This window comes from Bubalus bubalis, chromosome 9, assembly GCF_019923935.1.
Source record: "Bubalus bubalis isolate 160015118507 breed Murrah chromosome 9, NDDB_SH_1, whole genome shotgun sequence".
Classification (NCBI taxonomy): domain Eukaryota; kingdom Metazoa; phylum Chordata; class Mammalia; order Artiodactyla; family Bovidae; genus Bubalus; species Bubalus bubalis.
The window spans coordinates 28,298,149-28,321,754 of NC_059165.1; the positions used below are offsets into that span (position 1 = coordinate 28,298,149).

A 23,606-nucleotide genomic window follows, 5' to 3' on the forward strand; every position below is an offset into this window, starting at 1 on the left:
TTATCAAATAAGTGCAAATTAAAATCACAATGATTTACCATTTCACACACACCAGAAAAGCTAAAGTTAAAAAGAATGAGTATACCTGAATGGCCAGGATGAGAACAACTAGAACTCTCGAACCATTGGTGGTATGAAATGTATGCAACCACTTTGAAACTGTTGTGACGGCGTGCTAAGTCACTTCAGTCGCGTCCAACTCTTTGTCACGCTATAGACTCTGTCCTTTGGGATTCTCCAGGCAAGATTACTGGAGTGGGTTGCCCTGCCCTTCTCCAGAGGATCTTCCATCCAAGGATGGAACCTCTGTCTGTGTCTCTCATCTCCTGCATTGGCAAGCGGGTTCTTTACCACTAGTGCTACCTGGAAAGCCCATAGGTGAAATTGAAACTGGCAATTTCTTTTTAAATATATGCCTCTCTTATGCACTTCTAATCCTAGTTATTTACCCAGGAAAGATGAAAAGTCTTATCTGTAAAAGACTTGCACAATGTTTATAGTAGCTTCATTCAATAGCTCCACACTGGAAGCAACCCAAATGTTCAACAAGAGAAAGGAAAAATAAATGGCAGAGTATATTCAGACAATACAATACTACACAGAATAACAAAGAATGACTACTAATAACATAACATTGGATGTATCTCAGAAACAGTGCCCTAGTCAAAAGAATAGTGCAGATACCGGCATTGCATCTTGTTTGATTCCATTTATATGAAGCTCAAGAACAAGCTAAACCAAGCAGTGGAGGAGACATCAGAATGGTGGTGTCTACAGGGTAAAATTTGACTGATAGAGGGCAATATACGTTCTAGGGTGGTAGTTACGCAGATGTATAATTTTTATCAAAATTCACTGGAAACTTAAGAACTGTGACTTTCATGGTATATCTATTTCACTTCCATAAAGATGTTAGCAAGAGTTGTGAAACAAAACTGACTTTGCAGTTTTCCAATATTTCATGCATACCCCCTTGCACACTTGGTCTGCGACTTGGCTGCCTAGCTGACCGGCTGCTCACATGCCCCCTATAGGTCGTGACACCCTTCCAGGAAGGTCAAGCAGTAAAAACACTAGTGAGCCCACCCCCACGCTGGGCCTTTCTGTTTTGCAAGGCCTTACAGAATGCGACATGTCAGAGAGATAAAAATCTACAAGACCCTCTTTAAGAGCCATTAGCTCCAAGTGCTCTCAGCCAAACATAACACGGTGAAAAGGAAAGAATGGGGTCTGTGGAGCCAATCAGACCAGAGTCAAGTCCAGCGCAGGCATTCACCAACTGTGAGCAGGCCACCAAGCATTTCTGAACCTGTTTCTTCTCTTGTAGAACCGATTATTCTATAGGATCAGAGACCACGTTAATAATAGATCTAGATTAAGCCTTGCACATAGTAGGCCCTCATTGAAGTAAAGCTACCACTGGCCAATCAGCTCCCTGAAAGTAGGCAGGGGAGTCTGGCACATAGTCAGGTTCAATAAATATTTAATAAATGAGTGAATGTTTATGTGTTAGTCACTCAGTTCTGTCTGACTCTTTGCAACCCCATAGACTGTAGCTTGCCAGGCTCCTCTGTCCGTGGAATTCTCCAGGCAAGAATACTGGAGTGGGCTGCCATTCCCTTCTCTCCAGGGGATCTTCCCAACCCAGGGATCGACCCTGGGTCTCCTTCATTGCAGGCAGATTCTTTACTGTCTGAGCCACCAGGGAAGCCCAAATGAGTGAATAGTCTGAGAAATTTCTATTTTCTCTAATTCCTATAAGTAAATAACAAGGGATGTACCCAAGAAGCAGCAGGATGGGTGATCAAACAGGAAGTATATTTGCCAATATATTGTCCTATCTCGCATACCTCCTGTTCCTTGGGTCAGATTATTTCAGAACTCAGAACTTGCCTGATTTAGGGAACATAATATCATGCATACACCATACATATGTAACTCATCTAGTAGATTGGACAACACTCCAGATCAAACATATTAACATTTCCACAGCAAAACTTATAAATATTCACATAAAATGGAATAAAGATAAAAATAGCCTTATATAGTTTCATGTTCATTTTGGCCACCAAAGAAATTATTTTTAAAACAATAATAATAGAGCTATTAGGATTGCAGAGTTGATGGAGACCCTGTAATGGCTAACATTCAGGAAGTACTTACAGTGCACCAGGCATTCTGGCCTAAACGTTCTGTATACATTAACTTTCTAAAACTTTTTATTTTGTATTGGGGTATAGTCGATTAAAAATGTTGTGAGAGTTTCAGATGAACAGCAAAGCGTCTCAGTCATACATATACCATATCGATTCTCCCCCAAACCCTCCCCCCATAGAGGCTGCCACATAATATCGAGCATAGGTCCCTCTGCTAGCCAGTAGCACCTTGTTGGTTATCCATTTTAAATACAGCCGTGTGTACATGTTGATCCTAAACTTCCTAACCATCTCTCCTTCCCCCCCATACTTTCCCCCTGGCAACCAGACCCCCATTAACGCCTCACGACAACCCTTATGAAGTAGGTACTATTTTTACCACTGTTTTCATTTTAAAGGCAAGGAAACTGAGGCACAGACAGGATAAGTACTCGCCCAGGGTCAAACACTTCACCCCGGAATCTGTATTCTTAGTCATGCATCTATACTGCTTCAATCTTCCCTTTCGTCAGAGCATGCAACATCATACCTCCAAATTTAAAACTATTAAATAAAATTGGTTCAGGCCCTGGGTTTCCTACCCTTTTAATGCTTCCGCCACTTGGAAAACTCTAAAGCTTGCTGGAAAGAGTGACTTTAAAAGATCTGCCCTCTTTAACAGACTCAAAAAAGATATTATCTGCCTGAGACAACCATAAGCAAGAAACTCTTTTTTTTTCATTATTTTTTTTTAATTTCAAACAGATTACTAATAGAAGAGCACATTCACAAAAGGTTTAACTAGCAGTGTGAGTGACAAAAGAAAAACCAGCAGCCTACAAAAGCAGAATAACACTCTTTCAGCACCACCAGGTCATTAAAAAAATACATTCAAATTTATGGGTAGTCCAGCCACCTTATCAAACGAAAACAATATAAAAAGCTCACAGCTCTGAGGTGGAAAGAGGAGAACCTACTCCTCAGAAAAGAGGAAAACTCATACATCAATCACATAGCTGGCCCAACGTTAACAACTTCTAAACAGTGAAGGTGAAAGAACATTTGTTCACCAAAAGGTCACTTTCTCCATTGAGGGGGAAGGTTTAGGGGCACATGCTGGAAAGTTTGCCTCAGTGTGCATGTTATTTTACCCTTGGGCACCATTTGCTTATGCAACAAGGTTGGTGGTGGAGCAATTAGTCTGGCAGCTAATTGCTGTCATTGTACTGAAAGCTTTCAGGAAATGATCCCAATCTAGAAGAATGATGCTTCAATGCTGGGTTTGCTTCTCATGGAAAATACCAAGCACAGAGGATGCTCCCTTGGGAGTACACACTTGCCCTCAGTCAATCAGTATTTACCAAGTGTCTATAAAGTACTTACACTACAATCTGTGCTTGGGAACACTAGTTAAACCCAGTTTCCTCCCCACAAATAATTTAACATCTTAATTGGGGGGAATTTAAAAATGTAATCACATCAGAAACGGAAAATATATACAAATGCAAGAGCTGGCAAAATGTCTTGAGTGTTTCTATTTCTCTTTCTCTGTTTGATACACAATTCAAGTTACAACCTTTATTCCAACTGACTGAACTCTCAGAAGATACCTGAACCTACTTAGGTCAAGTATTTCCAAACTACCCAACACATAATCAGTAGTAATCTATATATATGCATGGATGCTTAGTGTGCATGCTAAGTCGCTTCAGTCGTGTCTGACTCTTTGCAACCTTATAGACTTAGCCCGCCAGCCTCCTTGTCCATGGGATTCTCCAGGTAGGAATACTGGTGTGGGTTGCCCTCCTCCAGAGGATCTTCCAAACCTAGGGATCGAACTTGAGTCTCTTAAGTTTCCTGCATTGGCAGGCAGGTTCTTTACCACTAGCTCCACCTGGGAAGCCTACTTCACATATATGCTGCTGCCGCTGTTAAGTCGCATCAGTCGTGTCCCACTCTTTGCGACCCCATAGACGGCAGCCCACCAGGCTCCCCCGTCCCTGGGATTCTCCAGGCAACAACACTGGAGTGGGTTGCCATTTCCTTCTCCAATGCATGAAAGTGAAAAGTGAAAGTGAAGTTGCTCAGTCGTGTCCAACTCTTCACGACCCCATGGACTGCAGCCTACCAGGCTCCTCCATCCATGGGATTTTCCAGGCAAGAGTACTGGAGTGGGGTGCCATTGCCGTCTCCAACTTCATATATATAGGGCAGAGCAAATAGAAGCACAGGTCTCACTCAGTGAATAGTTGTTGAAGTAAATTGAAATCCTGCTCAATTATACCAAACCTAGAAGATTTTGTTCACAAATCTGAGAATGATTCACTAACCACCAGTGACTATGCTTTTGGGTTTAGAGAAACATTCTCCTCAGCCCAACCTACATTCACTCCTGTAGGAAAGCTTTTAACTGCAAGGCATAACTTCCTAAATAAACCTTTGCTGTCCACAAAATACTAATATGCTACTGTTTAAGGTAACTTGTTTTTTAATACTGACCTGGCTCTAAATATAATTCCATCCAAAATTCTCTGTTGTCTTATACATGTTTTACAGTAAAGGGAAGAAAGGTAGTGAAACATAAAGAAAGTTAAGCTGAGTACTGCAGCCACAAAATTAAAAGACGCTTGCTCCTCAGAAGGAATCCCATGACAAACCTAGACAGCGAATTAAAAAGCAGAGATTTCAGTTTGCTGACAAAGGTACATTTTCCATGCTATGGTTTTTCCAGTAGTCAGGGACAGATAGGAGAGTAAAACCATAAAGCTGAGCACCAAAGAATAGATGCTTTTGAATTGTGGTGCTGGAGAAGACTCTTGAGAGTCCCTCAGACTTCAAGGAGATCAAACCTGTCAATCCTAAAGAAAATCAACCCTGAAAATTCATTGGAAGGACTGAAGCTGAAGCTCCAATACTTTGGCCACCTGATACAAAGAGCCAACCCACTGGAAAAGACTCTGATGCTGGGAAAGATTGAAGGCAAAAGGAAAAGAGGGTGGCAGAGGATGAGATTGTTAGCATCACGGACTCAATGGACATGAGTTTGAGCAAACTCCAAGAGATAGGGAAGGACAGGGAAGCCTGGGTGTATTAAAGTCCATGGAGTCGCAGAGAGTCAGACACGACTTAGCAACTGAACAGCAACAACAAAACTGGATAAGAAAGTAAATGTGAGTTGAGCTGAGGAGGAGGAAGCTGCCAGCCCTCCATTTCCAGCCCTACCTTGTGCCAGGAGGACAACTTCTGTTTGAAGGAGTTCAGGCTCCTGCAGCTCAGGATGACTGAAGTAAAGAAAGTTTCCTTATCCTTCCTTGAAGTGACCAGCCCTACTTCACTGTTTATACTGTGTGTGCTTAGTCGCTCCGCCATGCCCCACTCTGTGAGACCCCATGCACTGTAGCCCACTAGGGTCCTCTGTCCGTGGGATTTTTCAGGCAAGAATACTGGAGTGGGTTACCATTTCCTTCTCCAGGGTTTTTTCCTGACCCAGGGTTGAACCCAAGTCTCCTGTGTCTCCTGCACTGCAGGCAGATTCTTTACCTGCTGAGTCATCAGGGAAGCCCACTGTTTCTCATGCAAAGCCAGTTAGATACAAATACACTGATCCGAAATGTCAGACCATGAACCACAAGTTCTTACGATATGGTAGAGCACCTATTCAGCACTAATACATAATTTAAATGCCAAAGCCTTTGACTGTGTGCATCACAAGAAACTGTGGAAAATTCTTCAAGAGATGGGAACACCAGACCACCTGACCTGCCTCTTGAGAAACCTATATGCAGGTCAGGAAGCAACAGTTAGACCTGGACATGGAACAACAGACTGGTTCCAAAAAGGAAAAGGCGTACGTCAAGGCTGTATATTGTCACCCTGCTTATTTAACGTATATGCAGAGTACATCATGAGGAACGCTGGGCTAGATGAAGCACAAGCTGGAATCAAGCTTGCTGGGAGAAATATCAATAACCTCAGATATGCAGACGACACCGCCTTTATGGCAGAAAGTGAAGAAGAACTAAAGAGCCTCTTGATGAAAGTGAAAGAGGAGAGTGAAAAAGTTGGCTTAAAGCTCAACATTCAGAAAACGAAGATTATGGCATCCGGCCCCATCATTTCATGGCAAATAGATGGGGAAACAGTGGAATCAATGTCAGATTTTATTTTGGGGGGCTCCAAAATCACTTCAAATGGTGACTGCAGCCATGAAATTAAAAGGCTTACTCCATGGAAGGAAAGTTATGACCAACCTAGACAGCATATTAAAAAGCAGAGACATTACTTTGCCAACAAAGGTCTGTCTAGTCAAGGCTATGGTTTTTCCAGTAGTCATGTATGGATGTGAGAGTTGGACTATAAAGAAAGCTGAGCACTGAAGAATTGATGCTTTTGAACTGTGGTGTTGGAGGAGACTCTTGAGAGTCCCTTGGACTGCAAGAAAATCCAACCAGTCCATCCTAAAGGAAATCAGTCCTGGGTGTTCATTGGTGTTCATTGGATGCTGAAGCTGAAAATCCAATACTTTGACCACCCGATGCGAAGAAATGACTCATTTGAAGACCCTGATGCTGGGAAAGATTGAAGGCAGGAGGAAACAGGAACGACAGAGGATGAGGTGGTTGGATGGTATCACCGACTCAATGGACATAAGTTTGGGTAAACTCCAGGAGTTGGTGATGGACAGGGAGGCCTGGCATGCTGCAGTCCATGGAGTCACAAATAGTCAGACACGACTGAGTGACTAAACTGAACTGAAATGTATTTTTTAATATTCATAAACTATAACCAAATTCTCATCACATCTAATCTTTGTCTATAAGTCAGATATGACCTGAAGTTAGCCAAACCTTTAAGGGGGTAAGTAAAAAGTGCCCAAGAGTCCATCCTATGTCCAATTACAAAAAAAAGTCTAATTCCTCTCACCTTCCTACTTTTTTTAGTCTACTTCCCTTGGGTTCCTCCCCTTCCCATAGTCAGTTACAGTCAGTCCTCCTATCTGTGGGTTGGTAGGGCTAACTGTACTGTAGTTAGTTATTTTATATAAGAAACTTGAGCATCCTTGGATTTTGGTATCTATGCAGTGGGGGGAGGGGGGCAGTCCTGGACCAATGTACATTTAAGGGACAACTACACCATCATAATTCAATAAATGTTACAAGGAGTCTATTATATGTCTGTTGGGCAGTGGGGATGCTGTGTAAACAAAACAGATGCAACTGTTCCTACCTTCCTGTCTGGTGACAACAACAAGCTTCAAACAAGGACATTTACACCCAGAGGCTTAAAATCAGTCCTCATAGGAAAAGCAAGCTATGGTGGAATGTTCAGTTCAGTTTAGTCACTCAGTCGTGTCTGACTCTTTGCAATCCCATGAACTGCAGCACGCCAGGCCTCCCTGTCCATCACCAACTCCCGGAGTTTACTCAAACTCATGCCCATTGAGTCCGTGATGCCATCCAACCATCTCATCCTCTGTCATCCCCTTCTCCTCCTGCCTTCAATCTTTCCCAGCATCAGGGTCTTTTCAAATGAGTCAGGTCTTCGCATCAGGTGGTCAAACTATTGGAGTTTCAGCTTCAACATCAGTCCTTCCAAAGAACACCCAGCACTGAAGGATGGACTGGTTGGATCTCCTTGGTGGAATGATTTTCCCACTAAAAGGAATTATTCCATTCACTTGAGAATGTCAAAGTGGTTTCCAATAACAAACAGCAATGCGACACATCAAAGGCAGTGTACCAAACACACTGCTCTGACAACAACACAAGCAAATAATTGTCATCATTGTGGATGATATTTTAAATTTTTCACTGGAGTATAGCTGATTTACAGTGTTGTGTTAGTTTCAGGTTTTCAGCAAAGTAAATCATTATACATATATGTGCATGCATGTATATGTGCATGCTCTGTTATGTCTGGCTCTTTGTGACCCCATGGATTGTATCCCACCCAGTTCCTCTGTCGATGGAATTTTCCAGGCAATAATAGTGGAGTGGGTTGCCATTTCCTACTCCAGGGGATGTTCCTGACCCAGGGATTGAACCCACGTCTCTTGTGTCTCCTACATTGGGCAGCTGATTCTTTACCACTGTACCACCTGGAAAGCCCATACATACACATATATCCACTTTAAATACAAATAACCTTGCCTGAGAGGAGCTGCTGAATTATGGTCCTGAACTGCAAACCTCATACTAAGTCCCTGCCTTCACTGTCCTTCTCTTATTCCTATATTCCTTCTCCACGCCCCCTTGCCCCAGGTGTTATAGAAGCTACTAAGATCCAACCAGTCCTAAAGATCAGTCCTGGGTGTTCTTTGGAAGGAATGATGCTAAAGCTGAAACTCCAGTACTTTGGCCACCTCATGCGAAGAGTGGACTCACTGGAAAAGACTCTGATGCTGGGAGGGATTGGGGGCAAGAGGAGAAGGGGACAACAGAGGATGAGATGGCTGGATAGCATCACTGACTCGATGGATATGAGTTTGAGTGAACTCCAGGAGTTGGTGATGGACAGGGAGGCCTGGCGTGCTGCGATTCATGGGGTCGCAAAGAGTCGGACATGACTGAGCGACTGAACTGAACTGACTAAGTCAGCAACCTAGTGCCAGGTCATTCTGAACTCATACACTGCATGTTTAGGTCTAGTTCTCTGTAACAATCTCCTCTTCAGCTGGTTGTGATCATCTCATATGAAACTGAGCATGACTTGAGTTAATTACAATCAAAACCAAAGCATAGTAAGAAGCTGGTAAAATCCCTTTAACAAGGAAACACAACATTGTAAATCAACTATACTTCAATAATAAAAAAGAAGCAGAGGGCACTCCTGTATACTGCAGGATATTTAGCAGCATCTTTGGCCTCTACCCACTAAATGCCAATGCTCTAGGGTGTCTACAGATTTTGACACAAATGAAACATCTTGCTGTTGTTGAATGGGAAGAACATCCACCTTTGCAAGACTCTGGCTATAGTAGTAAAAGAAACCCAAGGCAATGAACAGCCTGGGAGTGGCGGGAAGCAAATGAATTACAGGTGAGAGCTGATCCTCAGGGCAGGTGGCAGGAGCCTGGGGAGCCAGAACCTTCAGGAGTCGTCACAATGGACCAGCTTCAACACTTTAACACTCATACGTCATTTTTCACTAAAATGGTCCTTCCCAATGTGATTGTCCATCTTCTTCACTAGATTGCTCTCCAAATGCCTCTGGCTGTTTTAAAGATCAAATGTCTTCTCAAAGGGCAAAGAGTTGCTATATTAAGAGCGCTCAAGAGAATGAGACACAGGCATGTTGAGAGAATATGTTGAGAATAGAAAGCAAAACTTTCCACAATGAGCATTTTGAAAGGGACAACACTTATGTGAACATGCAAGTTTTAACATACTTGCTTGCATGTCAGTTTAATTACTTGATAGTCATAACACCATTCCTTGCATTTACCCTAAGGAAATGCACAAAAAATAGGACACCAGACAATTCTATGAACGAAAAGGATAGAAAACAAAAGGATATGAAATAATTATAGATTTCTACAATATACTGAAAAATGCTTAGACTTTGGAAATCAGGTAGAGCTGGGTTCAAATCCTGACACTGTCTCTTACTAAGCATGCAACATCAGGCGATTTTCTTAAATTATCTGAGAGAGTTTACTAATGTAAAATGGAAATAAAAAATACCTACCTCTTGAAATCACTGTGATGATTAGTAGTGTAATACATTTAAGTACTAGCATGCCAGGTGGCTCAGTGGTAAAAAGAATGCCTGCCAATGCAAGAGACACAGGAGACATGGGTTTAATCCCTGGGTCGGGAAGATCCACTGGAGAAGGAAATGGCAACCCACTCCAATATTCTTGCTTGGAAAATCCCATGGACATAGGAGCCTGGCAGGCTATAGTCCATAGGGTTGCAGAGTTGGACATGACTGAGCATGCATGCAAAAATAATGCCTAACTCTATACTCAGAAGAAGCTGTATATAAAAGGACTACATGTGTACATGCTAAGTAGCTTCAGTCATGTCTGGCTTTTTCCAACACTACAGAGGATAGACCACAAGTCCATGGGATTCTCCAGGCAAGAAAACAGGAGTGGGTTGCCATTTCCTTCTCCAGGGGATCTTCTCAATCCAGGGATTATATAAAAGATCTATATCTCACAAAAGAACTAGAATGCTATTCTAACCCCAACAATGATGTAAACTGAGAAGGCAGGCTGAAAATATTCCTCTTTTCATTCAGCAAAGAGTACTGAGTGTTGGTTCCTCTACTAGGGGTAGAACAGTGAACAAGATTGAGGATTTTACTACAATGAAGTCTTCAAAATACCTGCAGCTCATGGATCCCTATAGACAAGAGAAGAGTATAATAGCAGGTCTAAGAAATAATGTATTTCAAATTCATGGCATCTGTCTTTCCTGGAAAAACTGGCCTTAATTATATTTATATAATTAATATCTTTTTACATTCTTTCAGTTTAGTCGCTCAGTCATGTCCGATTCTTTGTGACCCCATGTACTGCAGCACGCCAGGCCTCCCTGTCCATCACCAACTCTCCGAGTTTACTCAAACTCATGTTCATTGAGTCGGTGATACTATCCAACCATCTCATCCTCTGTTGCCCTATCCTCCTCCTGCCTTCAATCTGTACCAGCATCAGGGTCTTTTCAAATGAATCATTTCTTCACATCAGGTAGCCAAAGTATTGAAGTTCCAGCTTCAGCATCAGTTCTTCCAATTAATATTCAGAGCTGATTTAGTTGCAAGAAACAGAATCCAACTCTGAGTAATACCAGCAAAAGAGAATTCATTTCAAGGTGCGGTGTGGCTCAGAGAACCAGAGGCCTGAAGAAGCAGAATCAGGAAGGGCAGGGACCAGAGACATCCCTGAGTTTTCCTGTATCAACAGAGCTGCCACATGGATGATTCTGCTCCAGTTATTTTGTTAGTTTAGCCTCCATTCTTGCATCTTCCCTCTCAGGCCCCAAAGCCCCAGAAGAGTCTAAAAGCCTATTTTAGGACACATATCAACCCCTCAGCTAAGGAAGATCAAATCTCCTTCAATTATAATCTCAGCAAGATTGTCCAAATAGCAGAGGCCATTCACCAAAAGGAAATTGGAATAGTATTACTGAAAGATGGTGACCAAAATAAAACATACAGCAATAGTAATAATAATTACAACAGAAACTAGCTTTTAATGAACACTTATGTAGTATTGGGGCTTCCCTGGTGGCTGAGATGGCAAAGAATCTGCTGGCAATGCAGGAGACCTGGGTTCGATCCCTGGGTCAGGAAGATCCCCTGGAAAAGGGAATGGGAATCCACTCCAGCATCTTGCCTGGAGAATTACATGGACAGAGGAGCCAAGCGGGCTACAGTCCTTGGGGTCACAACGAGTTAGACGCTACTTAGTGATTAACATTTTTTATTGTATGTAGTATTAGGTACTATGTTAAGCATCCTATTGGACTATTTCCACAATCCCACAAGGTAGAAAGTATTATTACTTTTAAAGATTAACAAACTGAGCTCAGATGTGTTAAATGATATACCATGTGTCACACAGCTAGAAAATTGAAACCTATTCTGATACCAAAAATGTGCTGAATTGCTGTTCTATTTTGCCTCTTTTCTTAACTTTGGACAGTAAATAACCAAGTGCTCAATACTCAAAACTTTGATATTTAAAAAAAAAAAAACAAACTCCTATATGGTGATAAGTACATTTGGTGTTGGCAGCGAATGATAATCTAGCTACAGAATGGGAAGCAGCAACCACAGAGCTTATAAATGAAACATAGAAACCCAGAATCATGTTTTGCAAAAAAGGCAAATGGCAATTCATTGAGTACAGATATTTTCCTCATTTCTCTGTAGCTTAGAAACTGTTAACCTTGACAGTGAACAAGTGACTTACTGCAAATTGGATTTCAACCACCAGCATGAGCAGGTTTTCAATCAAATGTCTGTGGAGTAGTCAAGTTCAGCAAAAAACTGAGAGTATACAAATATCGTCTGTCACGTTAGTTTTACCTTTACAATGACTTCTCTGTTGCTGAATTGATAGAATGAAAGTTGAAATATCCTCTATTTGCAAAATTTGAAATAAACTAAAAAATATGTCTATGCTGTACTTTTCAAAAATTTAAATAATCTCATCCATAGCTTGAATAGTGCTAATAAATAAGAGTCAATGTACAGAACTGGGGGACCAGCCACCTTTCCTCCAGTGCCCATCCATGAGCAGTGTGCCCACGGGTCCTGTGAGACAGTCACAGACCCAATCCTGGATGCAGTGTGGGTGATGGGACAGAGCCCCGGCAAGGACCAGATGGCCTCCGTACAAGTCTCAGGGCACCTCTGTGTGTCTTCACCTGTACCTGTTTTCAATAAATAGCCAGCTCCACGGCTTTCTCTAAGGACTAGATAAATAGCACTGTAAATTGCTTGGAACCAGGTTCTCTTCGGGTGGTTCCCTAGAAGCAGAGTGTGAGGTAGGGTTTCTTGTGAATGTGATTTTTTAATAAAAGAGGAAGAGAAGCAGAATAGAGCAAAGTAAGAAAACTGAACAAGGATGTGGTCTCCTCTGGAAATTGCTTTAGCCTGATCCATGGGAAGATCTGGAGCAAGTGTACTACAGAGGCAGGGGGTTGGTCATTAGCCACTGGATAGAGTTCTATGAAGAGGGTAGCAGGAAGCATTAATGATCAGTCCTCAGGTAAAAGGAGTTGAGCAGAGAACCAACAGCATCTATTCACATGCTTGTGTGGCACATGGTTAAGTGCTTGATAAATATTAGCTCTTATCTTATCCTCAACCTAGCAAATATTTATTGAGCCCAGGAGCCTTGTTAGGCAACGAAGGTATGAAGATGAATAATGTATAGCTCCTGTCCTGGAAGCATTCACAGTCCAGCTGGAAAGACAGGTGAACATTGGACTATAAAAAATGCAACGAGAAGTAGGAGAAATTATCTTTAGAGCCTCTTCTCACCCCCCCCCCACCTTTCTTTGAATGACCTCCTTTCATCCAATCTAAGGGCCCACGGTCTTTTCTTTGCTAGCCATCTCTCCCCTGGCAACACTCAATGTCCAGATCTATATTTCAGAAATCTTTTTGTTTTCTTTTCAACACCTAGCTCAGATATGTGTATGATAATGGCAGTGGTTTAGTCAATAAACCAAAGCAGTGCTTTCAAATCACATTAGTGAGCATGAAATCAATAAAGTGCATCCTACAACATGTATTTTTAAAAGTATAAGGAGACTAGAGCATAATAGAGGGAAAAAAATATCAGAATGCGTCCTAGTGGTAAGTAAGGCTAAGGGTAATATAACTATGGTCTTTGAATGTATACATTTATATATATGTATCTGTATATGTGTATGTATTAATAGACATTTTTCCCTTCCTGCTTTCAGGGTAAATGTTTTTCTTAAAATGGATAACCACCACCAACATTTGAGAAACACTAGCCAAACTAAACCTGGCTATTAGTGTGCTAAGGTAGCATTTCACTCAGATAACACAGTCCCAAATAGGTCACAATACAATTTCAGAATGAAAGTATGAAATCTGAGGTAGCAATTTCAAATAACGTTGCAAAACAAAGGGTAAATATTTTGGTTAGCTGTGTCTTCCATCACCCCTCCTGTTAATCAACCTGCTTTTTCTATAAAGTTTTTGAACGTCTTACCAAGTTCAGAGCTGTGTACTGAGCATACAACAAACAGAAAGACATGGGCCATTTAGGAGTTTATAATTTCACAAATACAAGTTGACAATTTTAGTTAAGTGTGGTAAATGCTATAACAGAAGCATGCAGCTGCTAGAACATGAATTTAAAACCTGCCTAGCACAAGGTGTCTATTCTGGTCAGCGTGAGGGACAGCTGGTGGCTGCCCTCAGGGGCCTTACAGTCTTATTTGGAAGATATAATACATGGAAAGAGATAAAAATACAATAACACACAAGTATTTTTTGAAGCAGGGAGGGGATTTTGATTTTTTTAAACTCCAGAAAGACAAAGGAGAAGTGCAAAACCAGGAGACTAGCTTGATTCTGGAAAGCTAGCCTGGGCCACAGATTCATGAGCAGTGGCCAGAGAAATGCAATTAAGCACAGGTATTGCTGTTTAGCCTGGAACACAATTAACACAGGCACTTATACCAGATTGCCGATGAGTGGGTCGCTCCTCTGACCATTCCTTATAAGCAGCAAGAATGTAGTTAACAAGGATCTGCTTCACACTAGATTTACCTAATCTAAGAAAAATCAGCACAAATCTGATGAAAATGACAAGACCTTAAAACCCATTTCCTGTGATTGGCAATGAGTGGTGAAACCAAGAATGTAATACCTATCTTAGTCCATTCAGATAGCTCTAACAAAAATATCATAGAATAGGTGCTTTAAACAACAAACATTTCTTTCTCACAGTTCTGGGATGTCCAAAATCTAGGTTTCTGGAGATTCAGTGTTTGGTGTTTCTCAGTTTATAGACTATTTGCTCATTGAGTCCTCCCTGGTAGGAGAAGCAAGGAAGCTCTCTGGGGCCCTTCTATAATGGCCCTAACCCCATTCATGAAGGCTTGGCCTTTATGACCTAGTCACCTCCTAAAGACTTCATCTTCAAATACCATCATGCTGGCGAGTAGGTTTCAATGTGTGAATCTGGGGGAAGACACATTCAGTCTGTTGCATTCCTCCCTTGACCTACCTAAATCCATATCTTTCCAGCATGCAGAATACATTCAATCCATCCAAGAGCCCCCAAAGTTTTAACTTGTTGCAGTATCAACTTTAAGGTCTAAGTCCAGGCTCTCATCTAAACATCATCTAAATCATATACGGGTAAGACTCGAGGTATGAGTCATCCTGAGCAAATTCCTCCCCAGCTGCGAACCTGTGAAACCAAACATGCTATGCACTTCCAAAAGACAATAGTGGGACAGGGATAGGAGAGACATTCCAATTCCAAAAGGGAGAAACAAGAAAGAAGCAACAGCCTCACATACATCCAGAACCTAATGAGGCAGATAACATTAAACCTTAAGGCTCAAGAATAATCCCCTTTGACTCAATGCTCTGCCTTCTGGGCTCATAGCATGGCAACATCACCCCTGCTGGGGGGTGCCCCCCCTCCTCCCAATGCCACCATTCTCCTGAGCTGGGGGCAGGTTCCCTGTGGCTCGAGGCAGCTCTAACCTCAAACCTACAAGGAGACTGCCATGCCCCTGAGACTGCATGCTCTTCATGCCAGTGGAGACAGCGCCATATAGATGCCACCACATTTTGCTGCCTGAATCTTTCTGGAGGTCTGGCCTTCAAGGCCCCCTGTAGCTGTACCTGGGATGGGCAAGGAGCACTGAACCAGAGGACAGGGGGGCAGGGGGCACCCAGGTAGAGTCTGTGATGTGAGAGAACTCCAGCATCACACACAGGGGTCACACGGGCACAGTAGCACCCACTTTGAAACCACTCTGCCTACCCGTCTGTCCCACTGTCCCTACACTAGGGACCTGTGACAGGATTGGCAGCTCTGATTATCTCTCAGTCACCTTCTAGGTCATTCTTCCATTGCTTTGGAGTGATTCCTGTCTTCTCTTCAGATGGGCTTCCCTGATAGCTCAGTTGATAAAGAATCCAACTGCAATGCAGGAGACCCCGGTTTGATTCCTGGGTTGGGAAGATCTGCTGAGGGGGTAGGCTACCCATTCCAGTATTCTTGGGTTTCCCCTGTGGCTCAGCTGGTAAAGAATCTGCCTGCAATGTGGGAGACCTGGGTTCGATCCCTGGGTTCGGAAGATCCCCTGGAGAAGGAAAAGGCTACCCACTCCAGTATTCTGGCCTAGAGAATTCCATGGACTATATAGTCCATGGGGTCGCAAAGAGTCAGGCATGACTGAGCAACTTTTACTTTCTGTTCAGATAGCTGACCCATACTAATTTAGTCAAACAGTCACTTGGCCACATCTTCAGTGTTCTTATTTTTTTCAGTATGAATGGGCTGAGAATTTTCCAGATCTTCACGTTCTTTCTTTGCTCAACAATTCCTTCTTTAAATCATTTCTCTCAAATTTTACTATAAGCTGTCAGGAAGGGCCAAGGCTCACCTTCAACACATTGTTTAGCAATTTCTTCAGCTAAATACCCAGTGTCATTGCTCTCAAGTCCTGCTTTCAATAAAAACCACTAAAGTATTCTTGCCTTGAGAACCCCATGAACAGTATGAAAAGGCAAAATGATAGGATACTGAAAGAGAAACTCCCCAGGTCAGTAGGTGCCCAATATGCTACTGGAGACCAGTAGAGAAATAACTCCAGAAAGAATGAAGGGATGGAGCCAAAGCAAAAACAATACCCAGCTGTGGATGTGACTGGTGATAGAAGCAAGGTCCAATGCTGTAAAGAGCAATATTGCATAGGAACCTGGAATGTTAGGTCCATGAATCAAGGCAAATTGGAAGTGGTCAAACAAGAGATGGCAAGAGTGAATGTCGACATTCTAGGAATCAGCAAACTAAAATGGACTGGAATGGGTGAATTTAACTCAGATGACCATTATATCTACTACTGCGGGCAGGAATCCCTTAGAAGAAATGGAGTAGCCATCATGGTCAACAAAAGAGTCCGAAATGCAGTGCTTGGATGCAATCTGAAAAATGACAGAATGATCTCTGTTCATTTCCAAGGCAAACCATTCAATATCACAGTAATCCAAGTCTATACCCCAACCAGTAATGCTGAAGAAGCTGAAGTTGAATGGTTCTATGAAGACCTACAAGACCTTTTAGAACTAACACTCAAAAAAGATGTTCTTTTCATTATAGGGGACTGGAATGCAAAAGTAGGAAGTCAAGAAACACCTGGAGTAACAGGCAAATTTGGCCTTGGAATACAGAATGAAGCAGGGCAAAGACTAATAGAGTTTTGCCAAGAAAATGCACTGGTCATAGCAAACACCCTCTTCCAATAACACAAGAGAAGACTCTATACATGGACATTACCAGATGGTCAACACGGAAATCAGATTGATTATATTCTTTGCAGCCAAAGATGGAGAAGCTCTATACAGTCAACAAAAACAAGACCAGGAGCTGACTGTGGCTCAGATCGTGAACTCCTTATTGCCAAATTCAGACTTAAATTGAAGAAAATAGGGAAAACCACTAGACCATTCAGGTATGACCTAAATCAAATCCCTTATGATTATACAGTGGAAGTGAGAAATAGATTTAAGGGCCTAGATCTGATAGATAGAGTGCCTGATGAACTATGGACGGAGGTTCATGACATTGTACAGGAGACAGGGATCAAGACCATCCCCATGGAAAAGAAATGCAAAAAAGCAAAATGGCTGTCTGGGAAGGCCTTACAAATAGCTGTGAAAAGAAGAGAAGTGAAAAGCAAAGGAGAAAAGGAAAGATATAAGCATCTGAATGCAGAGTTCCAAAGAATAGCAAGAAGAGATAAGAAAGCCTTCCTCAGCGATCAATGCAAAGAAATAGAGGAAAACAACAGAATGGGAAAGACCAGGGATCTCTTCAAGAAAATCAGAGATACCAAAGGAACATTTCATGCAAAGATGGACTCGATAAAGGACAGAAATGGTATGGACCTAACAGAAGCAGAAGATATTAAGAAGAGGTGGCAAGTATACGCAGAAGAACTGTACAAAAAAGATCTTCACGATCCAGATAATCACGATGGTGTGATCACTCACCTAGAGCCAGACATCCTGGAATGTGTAGTCAAATGGGCCTTAGAAAGCATCACTACAAACAAAGCTAGTAGAGGTGATGGAATTCCAGTTGAGCTATTTCAAATCCTGAAAGATGATGCTGCGAAAGTGCTACACTCAATATGCCAGCAAATTTGGAAAACTCAGCAGTGGCCACAGGACTGGAAGAGGTCAGTTTTCATTCCAATCCCAAAGAAAGGCAATGCCAAAGAATGCTCAAACTACCGCACAATTGCACTCATCTCACACGCTAGTAAAGTAATACTCAAAATTCTCCAAGCCAAGCTTCAGCAATACGTGAACCATGAACTTCCAGATGTTCAAGCTGGTTTTAGAAAAGGCAGAGGAACCAGAGATCAAATTGCCAACATCCACTGGATCATCAAAAAAGCAAGAGAGTTCCAGAAAGACATCTATTTCTGCTTTATTGACTATGCCAAAGCCTTTGACTGTGTGGATCACAATAAACTGTGGAAAATTCTGTAAGAGATGGGAATACCAGACCACCTGACCTGCCTCTTGAGAAACCTATATGCAGGTCAGGAAGCAACAGTTAGAACTGGACATGGAACAACAGACTGGTTCCAAATAGGAAAAGGAGTTCGTCAAAACTATATATTGTCACCCTGTTTATTTAACTTATATGCAGAGTACATCATGAGGAACGTTGGGCTGGAAGAAGCACAAGCTGGAATCAAGATTGCCAGGAGAAATACCAATAACCTCAGATATGCAGATGACACCACCCTTATGGCAGAAAGTGAAGAGGAACTAAAAAGCCTCTTGATGAAAGTGAAAGTAGAGAGTGAAAAAGTTGGTTTAAACTCAACATTCAGAAAACGAAGATCATGGCATCTGGTCCCATCACTTCATGGGAAATAGATGGAGAAACAGTGGAAACACTGTCAGACTTTATTTTTTGGGGCTTCAAAATCACTGCAGATGGTGACTGCAGCCATGAAATTAAAAGATGCTTACTCCTTGGAAGAAAAGTTATGACAAACCTAGACAGCATATTCAAAAGCAGAGACATTACTTTGCCAACTAAGGTCTGTCTAGTCAAGGCTATGGTTTTTCCTGTGGTCATGTATGGATGTGAGAGTTGGACTGTGAAGAAAGCTGAGCGCTGAAGAATTGATGCTTTTGAACTGTGGTGTTGGAGAAGACTCTTGAGAGTCCCTTGGACTGCAAGGAGATCCAACCAGTCCATTCTGAAGGAGATCAGTCCTGGGATTTCTTTGCAAGGAATGATGCTGAAGCTGAAATTTCAGTACTTTGGCCACCTCAAGCGAAGAGTTGACTCATTGGAAAAGACTCTGATGCTGGGAGGAATTGGGGGCAGGAGGAGAAGGGGACGACAGAGGATGAGACAGCTGGATGGCATCACTGACTCGATGGACGTGAGTCTGAGTGAACTCCAGGAGTTGGTGATGGACAGGGAGGCCTGGCGTGCTGCGATTCATGGGGTCGCAAAGAGTCGGACACGACTGAGTGACTGAACTGAACTGAACTGAGGCATTTTCTAAGTTGAGGTTTTCCCTACAGCTGTCCTCCTTTCTTTTTGACTTTCACCAAAACTGCCTCTAAAGATCCATTTATGTCAATGTGGTTTTCCCTGGTGGCTCAGATGATAAACAATCTGCCTACAATGTGGGAGACCCAGGTTTGATGCCAAAGTCAGGAAGATACCCTGGAGAAGAGAATGGTGACCCACTGCAGTATTTTTGCCTGGAGAATCCCATGGACAGAGGGGACTGGTAGGCTACAGTCTATGGAGTCGCAAAGAGTCAGACACGACTAAGTGACTAACACACAGGCTCTTTCTAACACACATTAAATCGCTTCCTGCCTCCACCCACTGTCCAGTTCCAAGGCTGATTCCATATTTTTTGTATTTGTTATAGCAGCACTCCAATTCTTGGTTCTAATTTCTGTCTTTTTTTATAAGCCACCCAGTCCTTGGTACTCCTTTGTAAGCAGCCCAAGCTTACTTAAAACAATACCTAAGGAACAAAAGGAAGAAGATATTTGGGATAGTTTGGAGGAAACAATGGTAACATGTGGTAGGAAAATCTAAGATTTGATTCATTTTTACTTAGCATTACTTCTTTTTAATCAGTTTTACTGAAATATTATTTATACAACATAATTTGGCAGTTTTTAAGTGTATGATTTGAAGAGTGTGGACAAATGTATATATACAGCAGCTTAACCAACACCATCAATATATGGTACAAAGTCATCACATTGAAAATTTCCACATGTCCCTTTTACTTTAAATTATGTCTAAAGGAAGCACTAAGGTTAATAAATCTAGCCACTAATATTATACACACATAAACAAAAGGCAAACCCTGTTATCTCTAATTGAGATCTCTTAATTCCTCAGCAAATGTATCAAGAACAATGAAAAATCAAGAGCTATAATTTAACCACAACATAGATAGCAAAAAGATAAACTTTCTCCAGAAAAGTAATCTAACAGTTAATCTATATAATAGGTCCTGCTTTCATCTGTATCGTTTGATCAAAGTGCCTGTGCAATATTGTCATCTTCAGAGACAATGGGTATTTTTCAGGGGGATGGAAGACGAGCTCTCTCTCCCCAGAGTAAATTCTCCTTTGAAAAGGTACCAATCAGAGAGACCAAAGAAAGAAATGGCCTGAACATTCTCAACAGTCATCTAGTTACACAGACTTGCAGCAAGTTTCTTCCATGTTCAGTATAAGGAGTTATCGTGGACCCCAGTTCCACACAAGAAGAACATTACTCTAAATAACCAAGTGGTCATGGGGATGACTATATAAGTTTCAGACAGATGTTTTTATTAAAAAAAAAAAAAGAAAGAAGCCAGATGGGAGTATTAAAGGCAGGAACCAAATTAAGCTGAAGATTACCCAAAAAGATAAAAAGATGACTAGGAGAGTAACAGTCAGTGCTGACCGGAGTCAGAGTGCAGCCGGCCAGCCCGTGCAGACGGACGTGGCTCAGACTTGGCTCAAACCCAAAACAAGCACAAAGTACCCATATCCCGATCAACCAGAGAATGAACCGTGTGCTAAGCAACTGAGTCATCACATGTTACAATAAGGTCTACAGTCCCTTCCCAGGAAGAATGTTTTAAGAATAAAAAGAAATCTCATTGCTGGGCAGGATGAACCCTACATACTCTTGCCCAGAGGCAAGAGACAAGCCAGCAATGAATAAAATACAACTTTGACTCGCATACCCCAGCCTGCTTTCAATCAAATTTCAAAGAAAGTAAAATATGTAAAGAAAACACAAATTTAAATTTTCACCCCCTAGAAAAGCTAGATCAAAGGGTTCCTATTTTATAGTTTCAAAAATGTTAGTCCCATTAAATATTTTCTGGCCTGCATGAACCTTTCCCACAATAATCAGTGTTCTGGAGGTTGAGCATCTGATCAGCTACTAAAACCCCTCAGCTGTGAATTTGAATTGTGATTATTTACAGCTTGTTTTCTCTTAGAGTTGAGACCTAAGAACAAATGCTAATTCAGTCTGAGATTCTGGGTGTTAAGTTTTAAAAATATGAATTTGAGGGAAGGGTACACAATTCAACTCATAACAGAAATAAAATAATGATTTAAATTTTTTTAAAAAGGAGGAGTGCTAATTACCTAATTGTCTTGCTGTGTGCAATGCATAAAAGCACGAAGAATACCACAGAGTTTGCGAAACACACAGATATATGTGACTCTAACTGATACCTGCTTTATTCCTTGGCGGGGAACAAAGGAATACCCTACTAGAAAGGATCCCTTCGGTCCCTGCTAGCTGCTCTCACTGTGAATGTCCATCTCTCCTCATTTCAAGCTTACCCATCATCCTGCAAGTCCTCAGGAATCTTCAGGGCCTCCTTCCTTTGATGCAGGCCTCAGGTTAAACCCATGGACAGAGGAGCCTGGTGGGCTGCAGTCCATGGGGTCGCAAAGAGTCGGACACGACTGAGCAACTTCACTTTCACTTTTCATTTTCATGCATTGGAAAAGGAAATGGCAACCCGCTCCAGTGCTCTTGCCTGGAGAATCCCAGGGACGGGGGAGCCTGATGGGCTGCCACCTATGGCGTGACACAGAGTCGGACACGACTGAAGCGACTTAGCAGCAGCAGCAGCAGCAGGTTAAACCCAAAAAAGTTGTAGTTAACATTCTCCTGAATGTCAGTGAAAAGATTGATGGCCCAGAGAAGACGAGACGGAGGGAGAAGATCTGGCGGCAGGAAGCTACCACCACTGGCTCTGAGGAGACTGCTTTAATTAAGAGCAGCGAGGCGGTGTTTTACACATGATGGCTCCCAGAACAATTAGATCACCAGCTGAGTGTCTCTCAAATCACCTGGAGATCTTACCAAAATGGACGTTCTGATTCTGTAGATCTGGAGGGGTGGATACAAGACTATCTCCAGTTCACTCCCAAGTGGTGTCAACGTTGCTGGTCCATGGACCACAGATAATTTCTTTCTTTAGGTTTTCAGGTGTCCAGTTTTACTAAACTGCACTATTTTTAGCTGAAATAAATGGTCCACACTATCTATTCCTAGAAGTAAACACTCTTATTTGATTTTGCTACCTCTATTGTTTACTTCATTTTTTTTTTATTCAAAGGTAAACTTACAAATGATGACAACTAGCTCACTTAATTCATCCTTCCCCATCCTCTCTATACGTCATTGCTGTTAATCATCACTATTAATTACTCTCCCTGCCACATCTGGAATTTTAAATATTTTAAAATCTGTATTCTTATTTTGTCAAATTTTGACCTGACCTAGCAACTTCCCACTGTGACAGTGTTAAAGATATTAACCCCTTGCCCTTAACTTCACTTTTCCTTCTTCTTTATCTCTTCTAAGTCCTGTTATCTAAACTTTTAATTTTATAATTTATATTCAGTATTATGACCAATAATTGTATTTAATGGTTTGCGTATAGATTCTGAAAATTTTAAACCAATAAACAGTATCTATGTCATTGTAATTATTTAAATATTATTTACTTTACATATATTTAGAAATATGCTTGTTTACCTTTACTTCTCAAGTACCACATCCCTATGCTGGTTGGCCCAGAACAGCACTCCTGCATACCAGTCAAATGGATTATTTTATCGTGTGGCCTCAATTATGCCAAATCCTGTTGTAGCCACACGTTCCGGGAAATAAACTCACTCAGAAGAACAATGCAGACAGTGGAGTGCGGTCTATTACACCGGCGGGCCCAAGGCAGAGTCTCCTCTTAGCCAAGGACCCCGACCAGCATTTGTGAAAATCTTTTATACCCCATGTGTACGTGTCTGAACCCACCACTCCAAATTCCTTGAGACTTACATAAACCAAAGAAAATACAATCCCAATAACCCCGTCATTCACGTGCTATGTACTCATGTGCTCAAACAGTCAAACAATTAGCCAATAATCAATAAACCCGAGGTCACACTCCGATTGATACAGAAAAAACTATGGCCTGTCTGGAGGAAGGTGTGATTAGTGTATGTTTTCTCTTAGGCGATGAGCAACCTAGATATGATCTTCAAGGTTCCCCTGTCTGGAGGGGGTCTTATCCTTCTGTTGTTGTTTTCATAGGCACTAAGCACAGAGTTCAGAGTCCATTGGAAAGATGGCCTCGCATGATCAGCATGAACAGGCCAAAGACGGAGTCCAGGCCCTATGAATTCCTTCTTCACTGTCACATTTCTGTTTGC

At 41.9% G+C, this 23,606-nt stretch overlaps 1 long non-coding RNA gene across 2 annotated transcripts in view; it reads right to left on the reverse strand.

Moving 5' to 3' along the window:
* The window catches only part of LOC123335001, a 55,999-nt gene extending 34,085 nt beyond the window's left edge, over nt 1–21,914 (reverse strand). For both annotated transcript variants that reach the window (XR_006553199.2, XR_006553198.2), the window contains exon 1: nt 21,726–21,914. This is a non-coding gene — a long non-coding RNA (uncharacterized LOC123335001). The remainder of the gene's footprint in view (nt 1–21,725) is intronic.
* Between the last annotated feature and the right edge of the window lie 1,692 nt (nt 21,915–23,606).